Source organism: Odocoileus virginianus, chromosome 15, assembly GCF_023699985.2.
Source record: "Odocoileus virginianus isolate 20LAN1187 ecotype Illinois chromosome 15, Ovbor_1.2, whole genome shotgun sequence".
NCBI classification, from domain to species: Eukaryota; Metazoa; Chordata; class Mammalia; order Artiodactyla; family Cervidae; genus Odocoileus; species Odocoileus virginianus.
Window position 1 is genome coordinate 27,697,570 of NC_069688.1, and position 27,971 is coordinate 27,725,540.

General features: G+C 35.6%; 1 long non-coding RNA gene and 1 pseudogene across 1 annotated transcript; one reads left to right on the forward strand and one right to left on the reverse strand.

Moving 5' to 3' along the window:
* Positions 1 to 27,711, reverse strand: LOC110138454 (uncharacterized). Its single transcript, XR_011491356.1, has 3 exons — positions 27,522 to 27,711; positions 7,102 to 7,328; positions 1 to 359 (listed from the first exon to the last, which is right to left on the reverse strand). It is a non-coding gene; the product is annotated as an uncharacterized lncRNA (long non-coding RNA).
* Positions 19,854 to 22,053, forward strand: LOC139038392 (zinc finger protein 131 pseudogene; annotated as a pseudogene).
* Positions 27,712 to 27,971: the final 260 nt, after the last annotated feature.

Here is a 27,971-nt window from a genome sequence, read left to right on the forward strand (position 1 = left end):
ACAGTGTATTTTATTTTGGTAGGCAGCTTTTGCTACTTCCTTTTGGGAAATAAGAAAATGAAAATAAATAAATAAATAAATGATGGATCCAGTCCTTTCCTGAGCCTCTTCTTTGTATTTCACAAACGTCTCTTATTTGCTTGTGAGCTTCTGGAGGATGAGGGTCATGTTCTGTTCCTTTAAGAATTCTAAAGGTAACCTTGATGTTGATACAGTCCCATCCCAGGTTTCAGGTGAATGCCATTGACACAGACACTAAGTCTGGGAACAAAGTTTCCTTCATATAAGAAATGAGGATACAGCTGGTCTTTGCAAAACTTTGATGTCTTCTCTGAAGAAAACAGATGTAAAAAGTGCAACTGTGGAAAGAATAGAAATACATAATGTTTTCTTCAAAAGGTGAATGATGTATCAATGAGTAAATGTGTGTGTGTGTGTGTGTGATTGAAGCAATCACTGAATAAATGGTATATTAAATACATTGCTTGCGGGCTATGATTAAAATAAAAAGTTTCTCTGAAACTGCTGCTACCTCAACAATAAAAATCCTAAAATGTTTTTAAGTTCCAAATTAGAATCTCCACTCAGCGATAAGAATATATCCAGTCCAATATATTCATTAACATTTTATTTTTAGTCAAATTTTAAGCTTATTCCCTCTTTAAACCATGATAAGTTCTGTAACTGGGGTGTCTTTCTAGAAGGAGCGTGTTCAATGACATCGACTCTCCCCACTCATTCCCTCCCTTTCCCGTGGCAGCAATGAGCTGGGAGAAGGCAGGAGAGGTTGGGGATAGACTGAAGTTTTTATTTTCTAGATGACTTCCCACTTCCAGACCTTGAGGTTGATTAAGATGACCTTTGCCCTTTCTGAGGGCATCTGTGGGAAATTCCAAGTCCATCACCAGTGGATACATTTGAAACCCTCGACTCCAACCCAGTGTCACTGCCAAATGACTTTGCAGTCCCTTTGTGGCCCAGGATCTCTTCTTACATAGGACACAATGATGGTGTGCAGGTCTATTAATGCTGCCATTTCTGGCCTACTGCTTTCCGAAGGGTGAGTCAGGCACTATCCTTTCTCCCTGGCCCCACCTAGGTTTAGCGGGCCCAGAGCAGATTCTTTCCAGGGCCCTGTGAATACCCTTTCACAAAACATAAGGTAAAGGATGTGAACCCTTCAGCCCTCTCTGCTTTGGAGAAGGTAATGGCTTCACTTGTCAATTTCTCTCCAAAGATGTGGCTTTTCAACTCTCTCTCAACTACTGTGGTGTGGAGGTAGTCACTATGTCATGTCCAACTCTTTGCACCCCATGACAGTAGCCTGCCAGGCTCCTCTGTCCATGAGATTTCTCAGGCAAGAATACTGGAGAGGGTTGTCATTTCTCCAGGGGATCTTCCCAACCAGGGATGAAATCCTAGTCTCTTATGTCTCCTGAATTGACAGGTGGGTTCTTAAGCACTAGTGCCACCAGGAAAGCCCTCTTTCAACTATAATCCTTCCTTGTTTCCCTGATATGACCCACAGTACCACAGTTGCAAAACTTATCATTTGTCCCTATAGTAAATTTTGCATTTCAACTCATCCACACTTTTTGTTTTCTCTACAACACCTCCCATTTTCTTATGTTACAACTTCACTGAAAGGGGTGTGCATGTGTGCTAAGTCGCGTCAGTCATGTCTGACTTTTTGTGACTCTATGGATTGTAGTTGGCCAGGCTTTTCTGCCCACAGGATTCTCCAAGCTAGAATACTGGAATAGGCTGCAAGAGAGGTTAGAGGAAGAAAATTAAGTTGGTATTTGGAAGCCAGAATAAAATATTTGGCTATGTTTCTAAACAACAAAATTATTTCATCAAATAAAACCTGACTTTTGTTCGAAAAAGAAAAGAATTGCATTCATTGAAGTAACAGTGGAAAGCTTGATAGGTGCATCTCCTTCCTTCTCTCTCCAATTCTCTGCCCTTGAAACAACTCCTTCCACTGGAAGGAGTTTCTCATATCCAGAAACCACAGGATATGAGAGTATATATGGAAAGCCCTCCCTCTCCTAGAGGCCATATATGATTGAGGACAAATACAAGGTTAATTATAAGGAAGACTAAACATCAGATCTGGAGAAGGCAATGGCAACCTACTTCAGTACTCTTGCCTGAAAAATCCCATGGATGGAGGAGCCTGGTAGGCTGCAGTCCATAGGGTCTCAAAGAGTCTTACAGGACTGAGCGACTTCACTTTCCCTTTTCGCTTGCATGCATTGGAGAAGGAAATGGCAGCCCACTCCAGTGTTCTTGCCTGGAGAACCCCAGGGACGGGGGAGCCTGGTGGGCTGCCGTCTATAGGGTCGCACAGAGTCAGACACAACTGAAGCAACTTAGCAGCAGCAGCAGCAAACATCAGATCAATGTTGAGGAGATAATAAAGGGTATGAAAACAATTAGGAAACAATAAAGTGACTGCAGAAAAGGCAGAAAGAAAGTATATAAAGGGGCATTAACAGTGATTTAGTTAGCTTGTTAGGTAGGTAGTTATTAAAAGCGAAATAACACAATCTTTTTCTTGTATTTCTTTTGTTTCTTCTCTTGAGGAGTAGCAGCATGTTTTATGTCTATATCTTTGTAGCTTCAAAGGCGTGTCTTACTCTTCTTTCTCTCCATGGAGATGTGTACTTTCATTGTAATTCTATTAACACATTACATGTTAGCAGAGAATTTAATGCAGATTTTGAGAAGTGATAGATTCATGATGGGATCCAGTTACTAAAATTTGACCACATCATCTCTATCTTCAAACACGCTGCCAATTTTCATTCTTTCTCCTTTTAGTGAAAAATAATTACTAAAGAATATCATTATTTCTTCTATAAGAATGAGGCTTGGAAGATTATAGGGACTTTTCAAATAGCAACATCTCTTGGGCTCTGACTTTATTTCCATATCTCATAAATCTAAATGCACCATTTTTGTTAGCTATTTTATTCTTTTTTAACAAAAGTATATATGTGAACTCTATATTTTAAATATGATTCAAAAATTTTTTGTGTATTTCACATGAACTGAATTTTTTTCCCCCTTTTATCTTTTGACCCACTTCACCCATTTCCCCATCCCTCCACCTCCTCCCTGAGGCTATCATCTTTTTTTCTGTATATTAGCTTATTTTTTTACTTTCCCTCTGTCTTTCCTTTAGTTTTCTTTGTAAAAAAGATTCCATGTACAAGAGAGTTCATATGATTATTTGTCTTTCTCTGTCTGACTAACTTCACTTAGCATAATGCACCCCCCCCCCCAACTGTTGTCCACATGTCTGTTTCCTATGTCTGGATCTCTATTCCTACAGTTTTCAATATCTGAGTCTATGACTTAGTACTGTTTGGGTTCAAAGCTGAAATGTCCATATACCAGAAAAACTACCATTCAACTACTAAGTATCCATATGTCTGATCCAATGCTTTTTGATTGTCTTAACACCCCTGAGCACCAACTTCCACAAAACAAGTAAGTGGATAAATAAACCTGCAAACATACCAAGAAATCATCATTTTCTAGTGCTGTATTTCATTTGTCATCAGATGACACTGCAGTTTACCCAGTGCTGTTAGCAGGTAGCATGAGACTTATCTCTGACTACTTCCTTCCTCTATGTAAATGAGTACATTTTCTGAATAGTTCAGAGTGCCTACCGGTGCCTAACATTTGTCAGTGTCTTCATTTTTAGATAAAGTTTAAGATCCTCAGCATGCCAAACAGATCCTTCATGATCCAATCTTGGTTAACTCATGTAGCATCATCTTTTGTCATTTTTTTCTATATTATAATTTATTTTCTAGTAGTGATGAACAACTTTTAATTCCCCAGACTTATGCTAACAGTGCCAGAATTTGTGTCTTGAGTGCCTTGGTTCCTTTTCTGTCTAGAAACTATTGACTTTACTTTTACTTATTTTTTAAAATTTATTTATTTATTTATTTAACTTTACAATATTGTATTGGTTTTGCCATACATTGACCTGAATCTGCCATGGGTGTACATGTGTTCCCCATCCTGAACCCCCCTCCCATCTCCCTCCCCATCCCATCCCTCTGGGTCATCCCAGAGCACCAGCCCCGAGCACCCTGTGTCATGCATCAAACCTGGACTGGAGATTCATTTCACATATGATAATTTACATGTTTCAATGGCCATTCTCCCATATCATCCCACGCTCACCCTCTCCCCCAGAGTCCAAAAGGCTGTTCAATACATCTGTGTCTCTTTTGCTGTCTTGCATACAGGGTTATCGTTACCATCTTTCTAAATTCCATATATATGCATTAGTATACTGTATTGGTGCTTTTCTTTCTGGCTTACTTCACTCTGTATAATAGGCTCCAGTTTCATCCACCTCATTAGAACTGATTCAAATGTATTCTTTTTAATGGCTGAGTAATATTCCATTGTGTATATTGACTTTACTCTTAAAACATGATTGAGTTTTTAAAAATTTTCTTTAAAGACTCTTTATCCTGGTTCAATAGCTAACAAATTCCTAAAATTGCTTACTAACTTAAGTAGGTTATCTGTTTAAGTACAGATATTATTACATCTAAAGTAACATTTTAGAAATATAGAGAATTCTAATGTGATCTACATGTGTAATTTTAAAATTTCCAGAACTTATGTTAAGAAAAAGAGAAAAATAAAACAGGTGAACTTAATTTTAATAATATGTTTAATCATATCAAAAACTTATTATTTCAAAATAAAATCAATGTAAAATTATTTTTAAAAAGTTATACTAAGTCTTTAACATCTGGTGTATATTTTACTCTTACATAAATATATCAATTTGAGTTACTTAAATTTAAGTGCTTGGGCTTCCTCAGTGTCTCAGTGGTAAAAAATCTGCCTATAATGCAGGAGTCGCATGAGATACTGGTTCCATCACTGGGTTGGGAAGATCCCCTGGAGGAGGGCATGACAATCCTCTCTTATTCTTGCCTGGAGAATCCCATGGACAGAGGAACCTGGCAGGCTATAGTCCATAGGGTTGCAAAGAGTTGGACATAACTGAAGCTATTGAGCAGCCACCAAGCAAACTTTAGTGCTTAGTAGCTGTGTATGGCTTGTGACTTGGTTAACTGGCCAAGTCCATCCAATGAGCAAGGCTGTATTTTTGCATTTAAATTGATGAAAATAATAATAAGATTAATAATATTTATTTACACTTGATACGAAATTTAAATTTCTGTATTCTTAATAAAGATTCATTGGACTATAACAATGCTTATGCATTTATAGATTCTCTGTAGCAAATTCCATGCTAACAAATGAGAGTGAATTAGTTTTGAGAAACTATGTGGCCCCCAAAAGTTTAAGATATTTACTACCTGGACCTTTGCCGAAAGAGTGTACTGCTCTATTTTTTAGTGGTCCTTTCTGCTAGGGCCATGTATTAATTATTTTAGTCTGCACTCAACACAGAGCTGACAAACAAAATAGACTCTATGTTTTCAAAATAGCATGTATTTTATGCATTCGATTTACAAGCCCTTATTGAGCAACCATAATCCTAAAACTCAATCTGTTTAACTAGAAATTGTATCTTAGAATTTTTCTAGCCCAGAACATTGTGTCACTAGAATAATAATTCCTACTCTTTGAGACTCTTTCCAGCTCTTTGCCACCCCATGGACTATACAGTCCATGGAAATCTCTAGGCCAGAGTTGATAGTCTTTCCTTTCTCCAGGAATCTTACCAACCCAGGGATCGAACCCAGGTCTCCTGCATTGTGGGCAGATTCTTTACCAGTTGAGCTATCAGGGAAGCCCAGAATAATAATAAAACCTTGTCAAAAAAAGAATTCTCAATTCAGATAGATCTGCATCCAAGCTCCAAGTCTTCTCCATCCATCATCTTGAGCAATTTACTTACTTTCTGTAATTCTTCATTTTAATGTCTTTAACATGGGTCAAAATAATGCTAACTCATAGGGCTGTACAATGATTAAATGAGTTGATGCATATATAAGAGTATAGTGAGTGAAATCTGGTAAGTAGTCAATAAACATTAGATATTTTTAGTACATATGTCTAAAGTTTCCTAACTTAAAATTGCATTCCTTTCAGTAGCTTTCAGTCTCTGCTTTCCAATGAAATGATATTTTAATTAATGGAGTTCATAAAACTGTAAATATTTATCCATTTCTTCAAATATTAGCATAACTATGTAGATAAGTCATAAGTAATTTGAACACTGAAACATATTACTAAAATATTATAATTAAACAAGTCTTTTAAATGTATGTAAATGGAAATGAAGAATAATTTCAAAGGAGAAAATGGGATTAATACATAAGAAACCAGAAAGAAGTATTACTTAGAAAGTTTTAAGGATTTTAGAATGAGGAACATACATTTTAGTAATATACTATGAAGCTCTACACTAGGCCCATAAAATATTTTTTTCTTTTTAAAATATTTTTTAAATAAGAATTTAAAATGTAATAAGCAATGTGTAAAAGTTATAAATTATTATTTTTCATATTATAAAATTATTCAAATCAAATGGCTCCATTTATTTCCCTTGTTGACTTGTTAACATAGCTGAAAATAATTATTTGGACAGTTATGTTTAATTTAGGTTTTATGACTCCTTGGAGTGAAGAGAGGAAGAGTGTTGTAATTTTCTGGACATGGAGAGTCATTTGCTGTGGTAAACTAGATAAATGCTTGTGCTGCCTCACGGGAGTGGGATAGAAAAGAGTAGCTGCTTCTCTTCTGCTGAGACAACAAGGTCCCCATATTCTTTCAAAATCAGTGGCCTTAGAGGGATCGTGAATTGCTGAGGTAGAACAATCCTTACTCTCCTTTATCTCTCATCTACTGCCTTTGAAATCAGCTAGAGCTGTGTATTTGGAAGCAGCACAAAGGGTAAGACTGGAAATAAAAATATGGCCTAGGATTTGTGATGCTCAAGTGATTCAGACTCATTTCTCCAATAGCAGCAGTACTGAAATATGCTAGACTTATCACTGATATATTGCAGTTCATAGCGTTCTAATTCATTTCACAGAAGTAATCCTGCCCAGCCCTACCATCCCTCTTTTAAATAGAACTTACCCTTGGTTCCATTTGAAATAATTCATCATTAAGCTCAGAATACTCGAGTCCATCAAATTATGCAGATACAGGAAGTGTCCAGACCTTCTTTGTGGACAAAATCACAGTGGTTAAAAACTCCTCTGATATGTAATGCTCAGCTGTGATATAAAATGCACTTCCAGCATGCCAAAGCTTTTTCTTCCTTCAAGTAGTTTCTGAAATTCTGCATACTTCTTTCCCAATGACTAAAAATGGGCATAAGCAAATCCCTTAGTTTCTGTATTCAGCATGCAACAAAATGCGCTTATTTTTGCTTATGTGTAAGACTGACATTTTAACAATAGTCTCTAAACATCTTCTTTATTGTATAAATCCACTGCATAGGTTAGTATTGTGTACTTTAGAGACAACATGCCTGTGCTCATTAATTTGTATTACATTAATGCATATTAATTTTTTGTGTATTGTTGGCTCTTCATCATCAATTATGTGGATTTTATTTTACCATTTCACCAAAGAAAGAAATATCTAGAAAATAATTATCACTATGTAGTATTTCACAGTGCAATGTTACAGATTATTACTGAAATCACTATGTTGACTTTGCTTTTTTTTTTCCTTTTAATTTGTAACTCTGTTGTCCACTTTACTGGATTTATTTTATGGATCACAAATAGACCTAATTTCTTAAACATTTATTGCTGTGAATGACCACTTAACAACAATAACAAAATAATTATATTGTCTTCAGATTTGTAGGATTTAGGGATTTTCTTCTAAAAAAAAAATAACCAGATAGATTTAAATAAAAGAAGCCAACCATTTAAGAAGAGAAATAATATAAAGTGTCCAAACTTCAACTTCCTGTTACTTATAAATACATAATGTCTTATGTTTGTAAATAAGTTCAGATAAAAAATACTCTAGTTTTTTTTTTCAAAAGCTATCACATCATGGAACTAATATTTTATTTAAGTGTATAATTATTAATAAATTTCAATTCAAAACATGGCAATCCTTTGGTTTCTGCACACTCTAGTTTCACATTGAGTAGTCTCTTATTTTAAGTCAAACTCCTATCACTAATCATGGAGGAACAAAGATGTGTCCAAATTTTGAAGGAACATGGGTGTCCCAAAGCTCAGATAATGAATTTTAGCTCTCTCTGGAGAAAAGCCTTTCCTGTATGTAGTCTGGCAATATTCCAAGATTTCTTTTTAAAAGTAACTCCATATGTGTACTGAAAATAAGCTAGTGATGTTTTAAATCAACTGGAAAGAGAGGCTGTTCTTTTCAATATTTTTTTCCTAAGCATAACTTTGAAGTGCAGCATTTGGGGATTATGAAGGTTTGGGTTACCTGCTGAATGAAGGCATGGAAAATTATTTGAAAGTACCTTCTTTTTTTTGAAACAGTCCTTTAAACTTATGAAATATCACCTGTGGTTAAGAAAAGGTATGCAATTCAAAGCATTTTTTTCAACCTAAAGACAAAGAGTTAATTTTAAATTGTGATTATATTTTCCAAGTTTTCTATGGCTGCAAGATCATAATCAAAAGTTCGTGGTTCACTTATTTTAGAGGCAGGAGATGATGGGGACAAGTCAATGTTATTAAATTAGAGAAAATATGGGTAAATTTATAATGAGTTAGGTACTGTGAGCAAAACTGAAGCAAAGACCACAGCTTACTATGCTCTAATGATTGTCTCACAGCAGGATTTTAAGTGATTTCATTCTCAAATAAATTCAACTTGCATCTATTTCTCAGTAATGTGTTCTAACTTTATGTAAGGCATTCAAATATTTGAAATATACATATATGCATATATATTTGTGTGTATATATATATATATTTGCATATCATATACATATATCATGTATATTATCATATATATATGTGGGAAATGTATTTGAATAAGAATTCTTCAGAAAGCAAAGGGATTGTAATAATATATGTCTTATTTATATCATGAAAGATATCCTTTGCCTAATGTGTCACAGACACACTTGATGGAGTTGGATATCGTCTAACAGCATTTTGAAAAGATACGAATGGTTCTGTAGTTAAATACTTATTTTAATACACAAAATTTGTTTTTCACTATATCCAAATGGAAAATGGCTGCATCTTTTTTTTTAGTAGCTATATAAATTGATAAAAAAGTAACCAAAAAAGCAACCTGATACTTGTTGAATGGCAACTGTGTTAAAAATCATGTTTCAGAGATACTGTAAAGCTATCTCTTCAGAAACTCATTTTCAAAGTATTTCAATATTTATAATTGGCAAATAATTTTTAATTTATATATTTAAACAATGTGATATAGTGCATAACTTATGTTAAAACTAACATTCACTAGATATATCTTTCATGAAATTAAGAAATACTGAATGTATCTTTCATGTAATTGGTGCTGTGCTAAGAGCTAAGGAACCAATCAAATATGTTGTTGCTGTTGTTCAGTCGCTAAGTTATGTCTGACTCTTTGAAACCCATGAACTGCAACACATTAGTTACATTGCATATTATCTATTGATAAGTGTTAAGGAGAAAAAGATATTGTAGAAAAGGGAGATATAATATTCTGGGTGTGTTGCATGGAAAGGTTATTGAAATTTTTGATAGGCTGAAAATCACCTCTGAAATAGCTTTTGAATAAAGACCTAAGCTGAACTTGGAAGTAGACATTGTATATGTCTGGAAGAAGTGTACTAGCTCAAGGTACACATAGGGGAAGCTTCTTATATTTTACAAATAGAGAAGATGGCAATATGGCTGTAGAAAGGCAGAGAAATATGTAGCAGAAGAAGTCTGAAAAGTAACAGAGTCAAGATCAGATAGGATCTTGAATGCCATGCAAAGACTGGATTTTAATTAGGGTAGTTGGAGGGTTCTGAGAGCATGAACAACATAATGTGAATTATGTGTTAGTAGACCACAACGATTTTGAGAGTAAACTATAAGCAGGCAAAGATGGATGCAACAAGATAATTCAGAAACCCATCGCAACAATCAGGGAAGAGACGTTGTCCCTAGTAGTGGATTGTGACAGTGGTGATGGTGAAGATAATAAAATGTGGTTGAATAATAAATCTATGGTATTTTGAAAATAGAGACAGCGGTACTTGATCAATTTCTTATGAGATACAAAAAAATAAGAAGGGTTAATAACAGCAAAGGCCAAGGTTGGAAGGTTGGGGTTCTCACTGTGATGAAGAAGTCTGTTGAAAGGAGTGGGTTTGGGAAAAAAATCTGATATTTGGATGCTTGTAGATGTTCAGGTTGAGAGTACAACAGTTTATTATTGATATAAGTCTGGAGTTCATGTGGAAGCCTAGAGTTGAGATATAAATTTAGGGGTCTTAACACGTTGTTGTTGTTGTTTGGCTGCTACGTAGTGTCTCTTTGAGACCCCATGGACTGTAGCCTACCAGACTCCTCTGTCCATAGGATTTCTTGGGCAAGAATACAAGAGTAGGCAGCCATCTTCTTCTCCAGGGTATCTTCCTGACCCGGGGACCCAACCTGGGTCTCCTCATTGGCAGGCGGATTCTTTTACCTCTGAGCCACCAGGGAAGCCCAAATTTAAAGCACATTAGATTGTATTAAAACAACTACCCTGGATGAGTATACCCAGTGTGTATAGATAAAGATAAATATCCAATTCCTTATTACAAAGTTAAATATAGTCTTTATTACTTTTTTATTTTTATATTTTTCAGACTCATCTATATAAAAAAGCTTAATAGAAAAAAACTGGAAAAATGCAATATCAAGAAAAAAAATAACAAGATACTGACAAATAAAAAGGAGAGCTGGCAGAATCACCACAACTACCCTGCAGAATGTTGTATTATTATGTATTGTTTTTGAAAATGTATATGCCTTATGATATAAAATTCACATTTATTGTGTATAGTGGGGAAATGTTATAAAGAATATTTCTTATACATGCCCTAAAGACATACAACTATTTTATTGCAATATTTCAAATCAACATCTATCAGAAGAGAAATGGGAGACTGACTGAGGAATGAAATATTACACAGCTGTCAAAAATAGGTACACCAGAACTATTTTTATATACATGTATATATATATGTATACATACATTATCAACTTTTGTTGGAATCATAGACCAAATACTGAGTAAACAAAACAAAATTCAAAACACTTTATACAGTTATGAAATAATTGTATTTCAGTTAAAAATCATAAATATTGTACATACATAGACCTCTGCTGTGATAATGTTTGTACTAAATATAAAAACATGAATAGCCTCAACTTTAATCATAATTATTGCTTCTAGGGTAGGAAAAGGGAAACATGGATAATTATAATATTATCTGTAGTTGATGTACTATCAAACATATAAAATAATCAGATACAACTATAACAAAATGTTTTCATTTCTTAGTTGTGTTGTGTTATCCTATTTTTTCTACATATTTTTATATCTTTTTAGAGAGAAGATCTGATGGTTTTGTGCATGTGTGAAAATTGTATTAGGAACACTCCCAGAAATTGAGTCACCATTCTATAGAGTTGGATTGCTGCTAGAACTATTAAATAAATTGGAAAATATTTGGCTCTTAGTAAAGAATTTTGCTAAACTCTTTTATTAACTTCTCTTAATGTAGATATCAGCATTTTCCTTCCACTAGTTTCTAGTAATCAAATATAAATTCATAGCATCACACAGTCCAAAATGAAAAGGGAGGAAAGAGTCTATATCTTAAAAGAAAAATCCCAGCCCTGACACAACTCAGTTTAAAAACTGAAATAGACATCATGGGGAGAAAATTCACAAACAGCAGATGTTGTGGTTCTCTTTTCAATTGTTGATATTAAACAAGAACACCTCTGAGATTTCACATCCTGTGTTTATATATTGTAGTTAAAATGGTAAAGTGGTATATTCTGGTACTTTTAAATATTTTATGATATAAAGCATTTATGATGAAGAATCATTTTGCTCACAAAATGTTAGATTTCCTCTAACATTCTGTTTTAACTTGGAAGGAAACTATACCTATAACCTATACTGCATGGATAGGAAACAATGAACAGATAGTGCTATAAAGTGATTTTGTACAAAGTAAATGTTTTCATTTTCAGAGAGGTAAATGTTTGACACAACATGGAATATGATCATTTTTTAATATTGTATCTAGTAGGATTATCTCAACATAAAAAATAATGAAATTGATAAATAAATATGTAAAATCATTCAATTTAGTAGTTTGAAATAAATATAAGAAAATATCCTATATTACAAACATAGATCATTACTAATACTGATATCAAGTGTTCTCTTTTTAAATTGATAAGGCAGCAAAAAGTAAAGCTTGCCAAATTACAAGTTAATCCTCTATTCGATCTAATTAGGTTTATATTCTAGATGTTTTAAAGGTTACATGAAGAAAAACTGTGTTTTATAGCTTCTATTTTGAATTCTTTATAACCATTTTGCACATCCCTACTATTAATTACAAAGGCATGAGGAAATAAAGTTATCTTTTGGAATGAGTTTTCTTTGACTTGAAAAGAAAAAAAAAAAAAATACAATGACCCTGCCGAGCACATGAGATCTGGATGTAGATTGCCTAGATTTGAACTCTTTAATCTTACTCATCTTTCTCACCTTTAAAGTAGATATCAGCTTATCAATTTGTGAAGATTCAATGGGATGAGACAAAAAGGTACCTAATGTTTGGCACCTGAGAAGCACCCAGCTATCATCTATCTACGGCATTATTAGTACTGTTTTTGTTGTTGTTGGAAAGGAACTAATTTTAAAAATAGTCTCTGGTCTTACAGCATCTTCTTCACACTCCCTTTAACTCATTCTCTTTCAAGGATTATTTAAAAAATCACATCTGGTTAAATTCTTTTCCCAATTAAAATCGTTAACAATTTTCATTTACTTTTAGGGCCAAGACCAAATATGTCTGTTTGGTCATAACATGTCTATTAGGGTCCTACACAATGTCATCCTTGCCTTCCTCAACAGCTTCATCATTAATAACTTTATCCACTGCTTTTGCCCCCCAGAAACACTTTGTTCTCTCAAAGACACCAACTTCCTTCCTCTTATGGACAAACCTAAACACATGCAGCCCTTCTACCCAGTCAATCCCTGCTTACCCTTCAGATCTCTGTCCTAAGTTCAGCTTCTCTGAATCTTCCTGGACAGTCTGAACCTTCCAGCCTTGGTCAATCTGTTCTACAACACATATTTCTTAAAATTTTGTGATTAGTTTTGCAGTGGTGTGCTATTTTACTATATCGAAAAACAGTTTTTCCACCCAGAAAGTATATATTAAGTTAAAGGAATAGTCACTGAATCCCCTTCAATTGCCCATGGCTATATAAAGTTCTTCCCAATCAGAGAAAGGGAGAAGAGGAATCAGAGAGGGAATAAGAGAGCTTATACCTTTCTGGGTCCCAGAATCAGGGTAGGTAGAGTAATGAAAATAAAAATAAGAATAAACAAATGGGATCTAATTAAATTTAAACGCTTTTGAACAGCAAAGGAAACCATCAACAAAAGAAAAAGACAACCCTCAGAATGGGAGAAAATATTCACAAATGAAACAATATACCAGGGATTAATGTCCAAAATGCACAAACATCTCATGCAGACTCAATAAGATAAATAAATAATTGAATTAAGAAATGGACAAAATATCTAAATAGACATTTCTCCAAAGAAGACATACAGATGGCTAAAAAGCACATGAAAAGATGGTCAACACCACAAACTATTAGAGAAACATAAATCAAAACTACTGTGAAATATCACCTCACACTAATCAGAATGGCCATCAGTTAAAAAAAAAATTACAAATAATAAATGCCGAAGAGAGTGTGGAGAGAAAGGGAACATTCTTACACAGTTTGTGGAAATGTAAATTGGTACAGCCACTATAGACAACAGTTTGGAGGTTCCTTATAAAACTAAAAATAGAACTATCATATGACCCAGCACTCTCACTCTTAAGCCCATACCTGGAGAAAGCTATAATGTGAAGATACATGCATACAAATGTTCATTGCAACACTATGTACAATATCCATGACATGCAAACAACTTAAGTGTACATCAACAGAGGAATGGGTAAAGAAAATGTGGTACATATACTGTTGTTGTTCAGTCACCCAGCCATCACCAACTCTTTGCCATGGACTGCAGCACTCCAGGTCTCCCTGTCCCTCACCATCTCCGGAAGGCTGGCCCAAGTTCATGTCCATTGCATCAGTGATGCCATCTAGCCATCTCATCCTCTGATACCCTCTTCTCCTTCTGCCCTCAATCTTTCCCAGCATCAGAGTCTTTTCCAATGAATCAGCTTCTCACATCACATGACCAAACTCCTGGAGCTTCAGCTTAACCATCAGTCCTTCCAATGAATATTTAGGGTTGATTTCCCTTAAGATTGACTGTTTTAGTCTCCTTGCAGTCCAAAGGACACTCAGAAGTCTTCTCAACCACCACAGTTTGAAAAGCATCAATTCTTTGGCACTCTGCCAGATTCTTTACAGTTCAGTTCTCACAACTGTATGTGACCACTGAGGGCTTGACTATACTGAACCTTGTTGGCAGAGTAATGTCTCTGGTTTTCAAATATACTGTCTAGATTTCTTATAGCTTTCCTGTTGAGAAGCAATCATCCTCTGATTTCATGGCTGCAGTCACCATCTGCAGTAATTTTAGAGCCCAAGAAGAGGAAATCTGTCACTACTTCCACTTTTTCCTCTTGTATTTGCCATGAAGTAGTACATGAAGATATGTGTATATATATACATATATATATATATGTGTGTATATATACACACACACCACACGCACAATGGAATGTTATTCAACCATACAAAGACCAAAATAATGCCATTTGCAGCAATATGATGGACCTAGGGATTGTCATGCTAAGTGAAGTAAGTCAGACACAGAAAGACAAGTATCACTAATATGTGACATCTAAAAATAAGGTGCAGATATACTTATCTACAAAACAGAAGTAGAGTTACAGATGTAGAAAAGAGCCATATGGTTACCAGGGCACTGGGGTGGGAAGAAAGGATAAAATGGGAACTTGAGATTGATATATGCATACTGCTGCATATGAAATAGATAACTAATAAGAACCTACCATTTAACACAAGGAACCCTACTCCATAGTCTGTGATGCCCTGTAAGGGAAAAGAATCTTAAAAAAAGAGTGGATATATGTATAGGTATAACTGATTCACTAATAAAAATTAAAAAAAAAAAAGAATTTGGTCAAATCCTAAATTCCCTTACCCTTACATGATGCTGAGAAAGCAGGAAAAAATTCTTAATGCTGTTTCTAGGCATTTGACCCTAAAATAGCTCCAAATCTCCATTACAGTCCTAGAATTCTGCAGATAGGTAATAACAGCATAGATGTTCCTTTGAGAGCTATTGTAACTTGAAACAGGTAAGAATAAAATATAGTGGAAATAGACAAATAGAGCTGGGAGGAAATTTGCTGAGGATGTGGCAGGCATGAGGGTTTATGAAAACCCTCTCTTCTCATCACCTCAACCACCACATTGATGCCATTGACTATCATGTCTAGGCTGGTGCACCAAGCATTCTCCAGAATCTGAACAAATCCTCAGAGAAAATGGTTTCACCAATAAATTGGAAACCTGGTATATAATTTAAGTTTAATTATAGGAAGATAATACAGTGAACTGGTTGCAGTATATGCTTAAAATATTTTATTTGAGTCTCTAAAATTATGTGACTTGATGCTAGAATGTAAATTCTATAAAGACAGGGATCTTTTCTATCTTATTCACTTCTCTATCTTCACAAGCACAGTCTTGGGCACAAGTAAGTGAATACCTATTTTGTGCTTGGTTAGAGAGCAGTGATGAATGAATTATAAGTATATGGTCTACTGGCTATGAAGTGGAGGCATTATTTTATGGAAACATATATTTGAGTTAAAATTTAAACATTATAAAAAGATTCCTTAACCTAAAGGCAAAGATGTTGAAACCCAACTTGGAACACTTGGCATATCTGGTCTCCAGTTCTCACATATGTAAATTTGAGATAATATAAAATCTCAGTCACTGAGTGCAGAGAAGGATTAAAAAGAAATAATGTATGTAAACTGTACATAAGGTTATTTAAGCTCTCCATTACTTTTCTTCTGAGTAATTTTTCCTAAGCAAGTATGACAACAGAAAACATTACTTTTTGACTCTATTTTTAAGAAATAGAACAATGTCTATACTTTGGCCCAGTGACATATATATATAATCATGTGACTATAAGTAAAAGTTCTTTACAATTGAAAGCAGTTTTTTTAATAGATGAATATATCTTAAGAAATTCTAGTTGTTTTATTGTACATAGTGTGTGTGCTCAATTGCATCTGACTCTTCATAACCTCATGAACTGTAGCCTGCCAGGCTCCTTTGTCCATGGAATTTTGTAGGCAAGAACACTGGAGTGGATTGCCATTTCCTAAGTGGTCAGTCAATATTCCTGACCCAGGGATCAAATCCACATCTTCTGTGTGTTTTTGCACTGGAAGTGAATTTTCTAACACTGAGCCAGCCACCTGGTAAGCCCATTGGTGCATAGAATGTGAGTTAAATATTACAGCAAATACTAACTGTTTTAAGTTATTCTCTGAAAATGCTTTTAAAAATATCACATCAGTTTAGTGCTAAATGTTAATATTCATGGAGTTATTCTTTCCCAAGTCAAGGGATTTTTTAACGGATTTTTTTAGAGGTTAAAATATGTGTGGAAATCAGAGCATCTGACTAAATTACTGTTATGAACCAAATTGTGTCTCCTTCTCAACAGTCATATGCTGAAGCCTTAACCCCTAATACTTTAGAATGTGTCTGTATTTGTAAACAGAGCCTTTAAAGAAGTAATTAGGTTACAATAAGGTCATTAGGGTGGGTCCCATTTCAATATGACTGATCTCCATATAATAGGAGGAGATTAGAGAGATATCACCTATATGCTGATAAAGAAAAGGCCTTGTGAAGAGAGCAAGAAGGGTGCCAAGCCATGAAGAGAGGCTTGGAAAGAAACCCAACCTACTAATGCTTTGATCTAGGACCTCCAGCTTCTAAAACAGTGAGAAAATTTCACTCAAGCTGCCTCAATCAGGTATTTTGTTATGGGAGCCCTAGGAAACTAATACAACATCATCAGCATTAGTTTTTCTGTAACACTCTACAGTGTAAAAATATAAAAGCAAATTTTAAGTTCAAAAATAATACTATCTAACACTTCCTGGAGCTAAACATGTTGCAAGATTTCACTTAGGATATATGCCCATTAGAAGGTCTTCCCAAGTAATGCTATTGATAAAGAACCTGCCTGCCAATGCAGGAGACATAGGAAATACCAGTTTGATCCTTGGATCTGGAAGAGGGCATGACAACGCACTCCTGTGTTCTTGCCTGAAGAGTCCCATGGGCAGAGGAGCCTGGCAGACTACAGTCCACTGGGTCACAAAGAGTCAGACATGACTGAAGCAGCATGTACACACTCCCATTAGAAATGTATGCCCAACAGAAATGTATGCCAACATTCATTATAAAGATATTCATAGCAATTTAATTCTTAATAGCCTCAAACTAGAAGCAACCTAAATGTGCAACAGCATGAAACAGATTAAACATATTATGGTGCAATGTAACTCAAATAAATAATGAAAACAAAACAAAACAAATGCTGATACATGCAACAGCAAAGGAGAATTCAAAATATAATTTTGATGAAAGAAGCCAGACACAATATACATGGTGTATGATTATATTTAAATGGACTTCATAAACAGCAAAAGTTAATTTAGGTTGATAGAAGTCAGACTAATGATTACACTTGGTAGATAGGTAGTGAACAGGAAAAGGAGTACGAGGGAAAGAAATGCTGAAAATTTGCATCCATAAACTAGTTGGTGGTAATATGATAGATTATATAGGTTAAAAAAGTCATGAAACAACACAATATTAGTATGGTTTGTATAAGTTATACTTCAATTAAAAAGTTTAAAAATACCACCCATTTTATGTTATTTTTAAATGTATATTTCATGACAAATAAGTCACTATGCTTATAATGAATCTTTGGCATATATTTAATTTAGGATTTATACCTTGGACAGGAACCAGGGGATTATATATTTTGCTTAGGTAACTCTTCCTCAAAAACAATGTCATTTTGAAAAATATAAATTTTTTCTTAAACACTTGATCTTTCACATCGTTTCTTTACACAAGGTGTTTCCCCATTTGCCCAGGACACTTTCTCATCCTCTCCTCTAGTATGAAAATTACTTTTTCTTCCAGAGACTGTCCAAAGGGCACCACTGCTTCCTCTCTGAGTCCTCTTTCTAGTGTATCAGGCAGAATTCATTAGTTGTCTATGTTCTTGAACTTATCATACCACATTGCAGTATGCTTTTATATGCGTGTGTCCTGCACATAAAAGTTATCCAAATTGTTTCTGAAATGAATAAATTAATGGAATAAATTATGTAAAAGTTAACCGTGGGATGTGCCCAGGTGGCCTGCCCGGCTTCTCCAGGCAAGTGACTGCACCCTCTTCTGTCCCGTTTTAGGGTGAAGGAGGAGCGGAACTTCACGGTCGAGTGCAGGAGGAAAGGCACTCCCCAGGCCCAGTACTGCAAAAATGGCTTCATAAACACCAGCGTCAGGCTGCTGGGGCAGATCCAAAGGAGCTCTCTTGCTAGGCAGAGGGTGCTCTCCAAGGAGAGAGACAAATGGAGGAGTGAGTTTGTGTTTGAACTTTCCAGGCATCACTGGAAGGAGCTTCCTAGATTCTTTGAAGGAGCAGACACACATGAGAGAATGGCACATCAGTAGTACTCTGATTCAAATCATTCCTAAGTATATTGAACTGTTTCAAGTCATGAGGAGTCTGGATCTGCCAAAAAACAGATCTCCCATCTTCCAGCTGAAATTAAGATCAAGCCCTGAGCCTTCAGAATGTCTTCAAGACTGACTGCAAGACCCTAGACTACCAGAAAAATAGCCCTAGGGAGTATCAAGTGAGAACTCACACAAAGGAAACCACTTGAATACAAGACCAGGCATCATCCAACCACCAATAGCACCCCTACAGGATGCTTCATTCTAAACAACAAACAAAACAAAAATACAAACCGAATCATCAGCAGAAAGGATTACCACCTCACTCAGCCTTGCCAGTTAGAGGAAAAACAAACAAACAAAAACTCAGCACAAATATCACCCTATACAAAGCTTACACAAACCACTGGACCAATCTCAGGAGGGCAGAAACCAAAAGAAAGAAAGAATTCAACCTTGAAGCCTTGGAAAAGGAGACCTCAAACACAATAAGTTAAAAAAAAAAAATAATGAAAAGGCAGAGAAATACTACACAAATGAAGGAACAAACTAGAAATACAGAAGTCCAAATAAATGAAGAGGAAATAGGCAAACTCCATGAAAAAGAATTCAGAATAGGGAGAAGAGGGAGGGCGGCGGAGGGAGAGGCGACCCGGGAGTCGTTGTGGGCCGTGGGCCTGACCGGGTCCCGGGAAGGCGGGAGCCAGGGCCGGGCCGAGGGGCTTGGTGGGCCGTTAGCCGGCCGCGGCGGCTGTAGGGTTTCCTCCCCTGCCGGACTTGCGCGCCCCGGCGCTCGGAGCCTACGGTGCTGTGCCCACCCCGCTCCAGCTAGCGTCTCCCGACTCCAATTAGTGCAACCGGACGGCCATGGAGGCCGAAGAGACGATGGAATGCCTTCCGGAGTTCCCTGAACATCATGAAATGATCCTGGACCGATTGATTGAACAGCGAGAGCAGGACCGGTTTACTGACATCACCCTGATTGTCGACGAACACCATTTTAAGGCCCACAAAGCTGTTTTGGCTGCTTGCCGCAAGTTCTTCTATAAATTCTTTCAGGAGTTTACTCAGGAACCTTTGGTGGAGATAGAAGGTGTTAGTAAAATGGCCTTTCGTCATTTGATTGAGTTCACATATACAGCAAAGTTAATGATACAAGGAGAAGAAGAAGCCAATGATGTATGGAAAGCAGCAGTTTCTACAGATGCTAGAAGCTATCAAAGCCCTTGAAGTCAGAAACAAAGAAAACTCAGCTCCACTAGAGGAAAATACCACAGGGAAAAATGAAGCAAAAAAAAAAAGAAAGATTGCAGAAACTTCAAATGTTATCACTGAGTCATTGCCATCTGCAGAATCTGAACCTGTTGAAATTGAGGTGGAGATTGCCGAAGGCACAATCGAAGTGGAAGATGAAGGCATCGAAACGTTGGAGGAAGTGGCTTCTGCCAAGCAGTCCATAAAGTACATTCAGAGCACAGGTTCCTCTGATGATTCGGCTCTGGCATTGTTGGCAGATATTACCAGCAAGTACCACCAAGGCGATAGAAAAGGGCAGATTAAAGATGAAGATGGCTGTGCATCTGACCCCACAAGCAAACAGGTAGAAGGAACACATGAAATCCCACTCCACTGAAAGTTTCAAGTGTGAAATATGCAATAAAAGGTATCTTCGGGAGAGCGCGTGGAAACAGCACCTCAGTTGTTACCACCTGGAAGAAGGTGGAGTCAGTAAGAAGCAGAGAACTGGGAAAAAAATACACATATGTCAGTACTGTGAGAAGCAGTTTGACCACTTTGGACATCTTAAAGAGCATCTTCGAAAACATACAGGTGAAAAACCTTTTGAATGTCCAAATTGTCATGAATGATTTGATAGAAATAGTACCCTCAAATGTCACTTGACTGCATGCCAAACTGGAGTGGGAGCAAAAAAGGGGAGAAAGAAGCTCTATGAATGTCAGGTCTGTAATAGTGTGTTTAACAGCTGGGACCAGTTCAAAGATCTCCTGGTGATACACACTGGAGATAAACCCAACCATTGTACTCTGTGTGACTTGTGGTTTATGCAAGGAAATGAATTAAGGAGGCATCTCAGTGATACTCATAATATTTCAGAGCGCCTGGTAACTGAAGAAGTTCTTTCAGTAGAAACACGTGTGCAAACTGAACCTGTGACGTCAATGACTATTGGGAAGGTGCATGTGTTACCACTGCTGCAGGTTCAGGTGGACTCAGCACAAGTGACTGTGAAACAGGTCCATCCAGATCTGCTCCAGGACAGCCAAGTGCACGAGTCGCACATGAGTGAGCTTCCAGAGCAGGTCCAGGTAAGTTATCTAGAAGTGGGGTGAATTCAGACTGAAGAAGGTACTGAAGTCCATGTAGAGGAGCTGTATGTTGAACGGGTAAATCAGATGCCAGTGGAAGTACAAACTGAGCTTCTAGAAGCAGACTTGGATCAAGTGACCCCTGAAATCATGAACCAAGAGGAGAGAGAGCCTACCCAGGCAGATGCTGCTGAGGCTGCTACAGAAGAACATGAAGATGCTGAGGCCTTAGAGACCAAATCAACAGTGGATTCCCAAGCCGAAAAGGCAGGAAATGAGAACAGAACACCTATGCCAGTTTTAGAATGAAATAACAAATGCATATATTTTTAAAGTTATCTGTTGGGTTTTTGAACTGATGATGGGCAGGGTGACTGTCCTTACGCCAACAGACATGTGGACCAAAGTTAAACTTTCCTGTTGTGCTGAACTGTTTCTATGGAAGCAGACTGATTTCCCCCCACTTTGCCACAGAGGGGGGATCTTTCCCATAAGTGAATGGGAAGCTTTGAGAAGTATATTTCTAGAAAACTTAAAATGGATTATATTCTTATTATATAGTTGGGTACGAATGTATATTTTCATTGTGGTAAGAGTTCTTACTCTCTTTCCCTGGTCATGTCCTTCCTCAAGTTTCCCCCCCCCCCCTGCCCCATGTTGTAAAATCAAATGTAAAATCATTAGAATACAAGTTTATGTATTCTAATGCATGTTAGAAAATTTGAATATATAGGAAACAAGACTGCATGAAGAAAAAAAAAAAGAATTCAGAATAATGATAGTAAAGATGATCAAAAACCTTGAAAACAAAATGGAGAAAATGCAAGAATCAATTAACAAAGACCTAGAAGAATTAAATAATAAACATACAGAGACAAACAAAACAATTACTGAAATTAAAAATACTCTAGAAGGAAACAATAGCAGAATATCTGTAGCAGAAGAATGCATCAGTGAGCTGGAAGATAAAGTGGTGGAAATAACTTCTGAAGAGCAGAATGAAGTAAAAAGAATAAAAAGAGCTGAGGATAGTCTAAGACACATCTGGGACAATATCAAACATTTGAATTTTAGGGGTCTCAGAAGAAGAAGAGAAAAAGAAAGGGTATGAGAAAATTTTTGAAGATTTTATAGTTGAAAATTTCCCCAACATGGAAAAGGAAACAGTCAATCAAGCCTAAGAGGCACAGAGTCCTATACAGAATAAACCCAAGGAGAAATATGCCAAGACACACATTACTCAAACTAACAAAGACTAAACACAATGAAATAATATTAAAAGCAGGAAGGGAGAAGCAACAAGTAATATACAAGGGAAACCACATACACTTAACAGCTGATCTTAAGCAGAAACTCTGAAGGCCAGACGGGAGTGGCAGGATATAATTAAATTACTGAAAGTGAAAAATCTACAACCAAGATTACTCCACCCAGCAAGAATCTCACTTAAAACTGATGGAGAAATAAAAAACTTTTCAGACAAGCAAAAGTTAAGAGAATTTAGTGCCACCAAACAAGCTTTACAACAAATGTTAAAGGGACTTATATAGTCAAGAAATAGAAGAAAAAATATATCTACAAAATCAATCCCAAACAATTAAGAAAATGGCAATAAGAACATATATATCAATAATTACTTTCAAATTAAATGGATTAAATGCTCCAACCAAAAGACACAGACTGGCTGAATGGATACAAAAACAAGACCTATTTGTATGCTGTCTCAGACCTCAAGACACATATAGATTGAAAATGAGAGAATGGAAAAACATATTCCATACAAATGGGAAGCAAAACAAAGCTGGAGTAGCAATCCTCATATCAGACAAAACAGACCTTAAAATAAAGATTACAAGAGATAAGGAAGGACACTACATAATGATGAAGGGATCAAGCCAAGAGGAAGAAATAACAATTGTAAATATCTATGTACCCAACACAGGAGCACCCCAATACATAAGACAAACACTAACAGACATAAAGGGAGAAATTGACAGTAACACAATAAGAGTAGAAGACTTTAACATCCCACTCACATCAATGGACAGATCATTAAAACAGAAAATTAAAAAGGAAACACAAGTCTTAAATGATATATTAGATGAGATGGCTCTCATTGATATCTTCAGAACATTCTACCCAGATGGAGAAGAATACAACTTCTCAAGTGCACATGGAACATTTTCCTGGATAGACCATAACTTGGGTCGCAAATCAAACATGAGTAAATTTAAGAAAATTGAAATCATATCAAGCATCTTCTCCAACCACAATGCTATGAGACTAGATATCAATTACAAGAAAAAACCTGTAAGAAAGAGAAACACATGGAGATTAAATAACATGTTTCTAAATAACCAACAGGTTACTGAAGAAATCAATGGGAAATAAAAAAAAATTTTCTAGAAACAAATGACAGTGAAAACATGACATATCAAAACCTATAGGATGCAGTGAAAGCAGTTCTAAGAGGGACGTTTATAGCAATACAATTCTACCTCAAGAAACAAGAAAAACATCAAATAGACAACCTATCTTTTCAAATAAAACAACTGGAAAAAGAAGAAAAAAACCTAAAATTGGTAGAAGGAAGAAATCATAAAGATCCAAGCAGAAATAAATGAAAGAGAAATGAAAGAAATAATAGTAAAGATAAATAAAACTCAAAGCTGGTTCATTGAGAAGAGTAATAAACTTGACAAACCTTTAGCCAGAGTCATCAAGAAAAGAGAGAGAAGAATCGAATCAACAAATTTAGAAATGAAAAAGAAGAGGTTACAACAGACAATGCAGAAATAAAAAGGATTATAAGAGACTATTATGAACAACTGTATGGTAACAAAATGGATAACCTGGAAGAAATGGACAGATTCTTAGAAAAGTTCAATCTTTCAAGACTGAACCAGGAAGAAATAGAAAGTATGAACAACCCAATTACAAAAGCACTGAAATTGAAGCTGTGATTAAAAATCTCCCAAAAAATAAAGCCCAGGACCAGGTGGCAACCTGGGAGAATTCTGTCAAACATTTAGAGAAGAGCTAATGCTTATCCTTCTAAAACTCTTTCAAAAAATTACAGAGGAAAGAACACTTCCAAACTCATTCTACGAGGCCATCACCACCATGATAACAAAACCAGATAAAGACAACACACAAAAAAAACTACAGGCCAATATCACAGATTAACATAGATAAAAAAATCCTCAATGAAATTTAGCTAACAGAATTCAACAACACATCAACAAGCTCATACACCATGATCAAGTTGGGTTTATTCCAGGAATGCAAGGATTCTTCAATATATGCAAATCAATCAATGTGATACATGATATTAACAAATTGAAAGATAAAAACCATATGATCATCTCAATAGATGCAAAAAAAAAAAAAAACTTTGATGAAATTCAGCATCTTTCTATGATTAAAACTCTTCAAAAAATGGCATAGAAGGAACATACCTCAACATAGAAAAGGCCATGTATGATAAGCCTGAGGGAAACATTACTTCAATGTTGAAAAACTGAAAGCATTCCCCCCTTAGATCAGGAACAAGACAAGTGTGTCCACTTTCACCACTATTATTCAACATAGTTCTGGAAGTCCTAGCTACAGCAATCAGAGAAGAAAAAGAAAGAAAGGAATCCAGGTTGGAAAAGAAGAAGTAAAGCTCTCACTGTTTGTAGATGACATGATACTGTACATAGAATACCCTAAAGATAGTATCAGAAAATTACTAGAGCTAATCAGTGAATTTAGCAAAGTTGCAGGATACAAAATCAACACACAGAAATCACTTGCATTTCTATATACTAGCAATGAAAAATCAGAAAGAGAAATTAAGGAATCAATCCCATTCACCATTGCAACCAAAAAAATTAAATATTTAGGAATAAACTTACCTAAGGAGACAAAAGAACTGTACCCAGAAAATTATAAGACACTGATGAAAGAAATCAAAGATGACATATACAGATGGAGAAATATTCCATGTTCCTGGGTAGGAAGAATCATTATTGTGAAAATGATATACTACCAAATGCAATGTACAGATTCAATGCAATCTCTATCAAATTACCAATGTCATTCTTGACAGAACTAGAATAAAAAAATTCACAGTTCATATGGAAACAGAAAAGACCCCAAAATAGCCAAAGCAGTCTTGAGAAAGAAGAATGGAGCTGGAGGAATTAACCTTCCTGACTTCAGACTATACTACAAAGCTACAGTCATCAAGACAGTATGGTAACTGGCACAACAACAGAAATATAGACCAGTGGAAAAAGAAAGCCCAGAAATAAACCCATGCTTCTATAGGTACGTTATTTTTTACAAAGGAGGCAAAAATATACAATGGGGTAAAGACAGCCTCCTTATCTACATGCCAAAGAATGAAATTAGAAAACTTCCTAACACCATACACAAAGATAAACTCAAAATGTATTAAAGATGTAAATGTAAGACCAGACACTATAAAACTCTTTGGGGAAAACATAAGCAGAACACTAGATGACATAAATCAAAGAAAGATCCTCTATGACCCACCTCCTAAAGTAACGGAAATAAAAACAAAAGTAAACAAATAGGACCTAAATTAAACTTAAGAGCTCTTTCACAGCAAAGGAAACTATAAGCAAAGTGAAAAGACAACCCTCAGAATAGGAGAAAATAATAGCAAATGAAACAATTGATATTCAAAGTATACAAGCAGCTCATACAGCTCAATGCCAGGAAAACAAACAACCCAATCAAAAAGTGGGGAAAAAACCTAAACAGACATTTCTCCAAAGAAGACATACAGATGGCTAACACATGAAAAGATGCTCATCATCACTCATTATTACAGAAATGCAAATCAAAACTACAATGATATATCACCTCTCACTAGTCAGAATGCTCATCATCAAAAAGTCTACGAACAATAATTGCTAGGGAAGGTGTGGAGAAAAGGGAACACTCGTGCACTGTTGGTGGGACTGTAAATTGATACAGACACTATGGAAGACAGTATGGAGATTCTTTAAAAATCTAGGAATAAAACTACTATATGACCCAGCAATCCCACTCCTAGGCCTATACCCTGAGGAAACCAAAATTGAAAGAGATACCTGTATCCCGTTGTTCATTGCAGCACTGTTTACAATAGCTAGAACACAGAAACAACCTATATGTCCATTGACAGGTGAATGGATAAAGAAGTTGTGATACATATACAAAATGGACTATTACTCATCTATAAAAAAGAATGCATTTAAGTCATTTCTAATAAGGTGGGTGAACCTAGAATCTATTATACCTAATGAAGTAAGTCGGAAAGATAAAGATAAATATAGTATTCTAACACACATATATGGAATCTAGTAAAATGGTACAGAAGAGTTTATTTACAGGGCAGCAATGGAGTAATGGATATAGAGAATAGACTTATGGACATGAGGAGAGGGGAGGAGAGGATGAGATGTATGGAAAGAGTAACATGGAAACTTACGTCACCATATGTAAAATAGATAGCCAATGGGAATTTGTTGTGTGACTCAGGAAACTCAAATAGCGGTTCTATATCAACCTAGATGGGTGGGATGGGGAGGAAGATGGGAGAGAGGTTCAAAAGGGAGGGGATATATATACCTATGGCTTATTCATGTTGACATTTGACAAAAAAATAAAATTTTGTAAAGCAATTATCCTTCAATAAAAAAATGAATTAAAAAGAAAAGTTAATGATGGGATAGGAGTGAGGTTGGCTCTGATTTCTGTAAGACAGCATTGTTCCTTTAATCATAAAAAAAGCTACCTTTCTTTATTGCTTACATGGTAATTCATACATTTCTTCTGGTATCTTGAATCAAAATATAATTTATATGTCAATCAGTCTCGTATGCTATAAGATGCCACAAGTACAGCATTGTACTTTGTTTATTCTTATTTTCCCATTACTGCACATAGTTTCATTGTAGACGTAGTTGGCACTTCACAAATATTCTGTATATGATTATGAATCAATAAACTTAGGAGCAGTCATTTAAACAATGAATGCAAAAATCATCATATTTATCCATTCATGAGATTTGTCATACTATTAATTAACATTTTCTAAGCTGAGTTCAAAAATTTTGAAGATCTTTACTAGGGGTACAATTTACATCAGAAAATTTGAGAAGTCAATCATGGTAACAAACATTTCCCACTAAATGAAATAAAAAGAACTTACCATGAACATATCTTGATAAACAAAATGAAAATTATGAAAATAATTTCATTAATAATGAATTATGTTCAGTGGAGTCATTAAGGTTAATAGTTAAGGATATTGCTCAAATTTTTATTTTTATAATGCACATATCCATTTTAGTATGTAAACAATTCAGAAGTCTTCTCCCAACGAAACACTGTGCTGTGCTTAGTCACTCAGTCGCCCGTTGTGACCTCACGGACTAGCCGGCAAGTCTCCTCTCTCCATGGGAATTCTCCAGGCAAGACTACTGCAGTGGGTTGCCATGCCCTCCTCCCATGAAGCACTAACACCTCATAAAACACAGTTTATAAAATGTTTTTTATAAGAGGCACTATTTTTGTCCTTAAATTATTTTATTCTTCATCTTTTGTCAGATACTTACCATTTGGAATAAATTTGAATGTTCATTCTAAACATATTTACTTA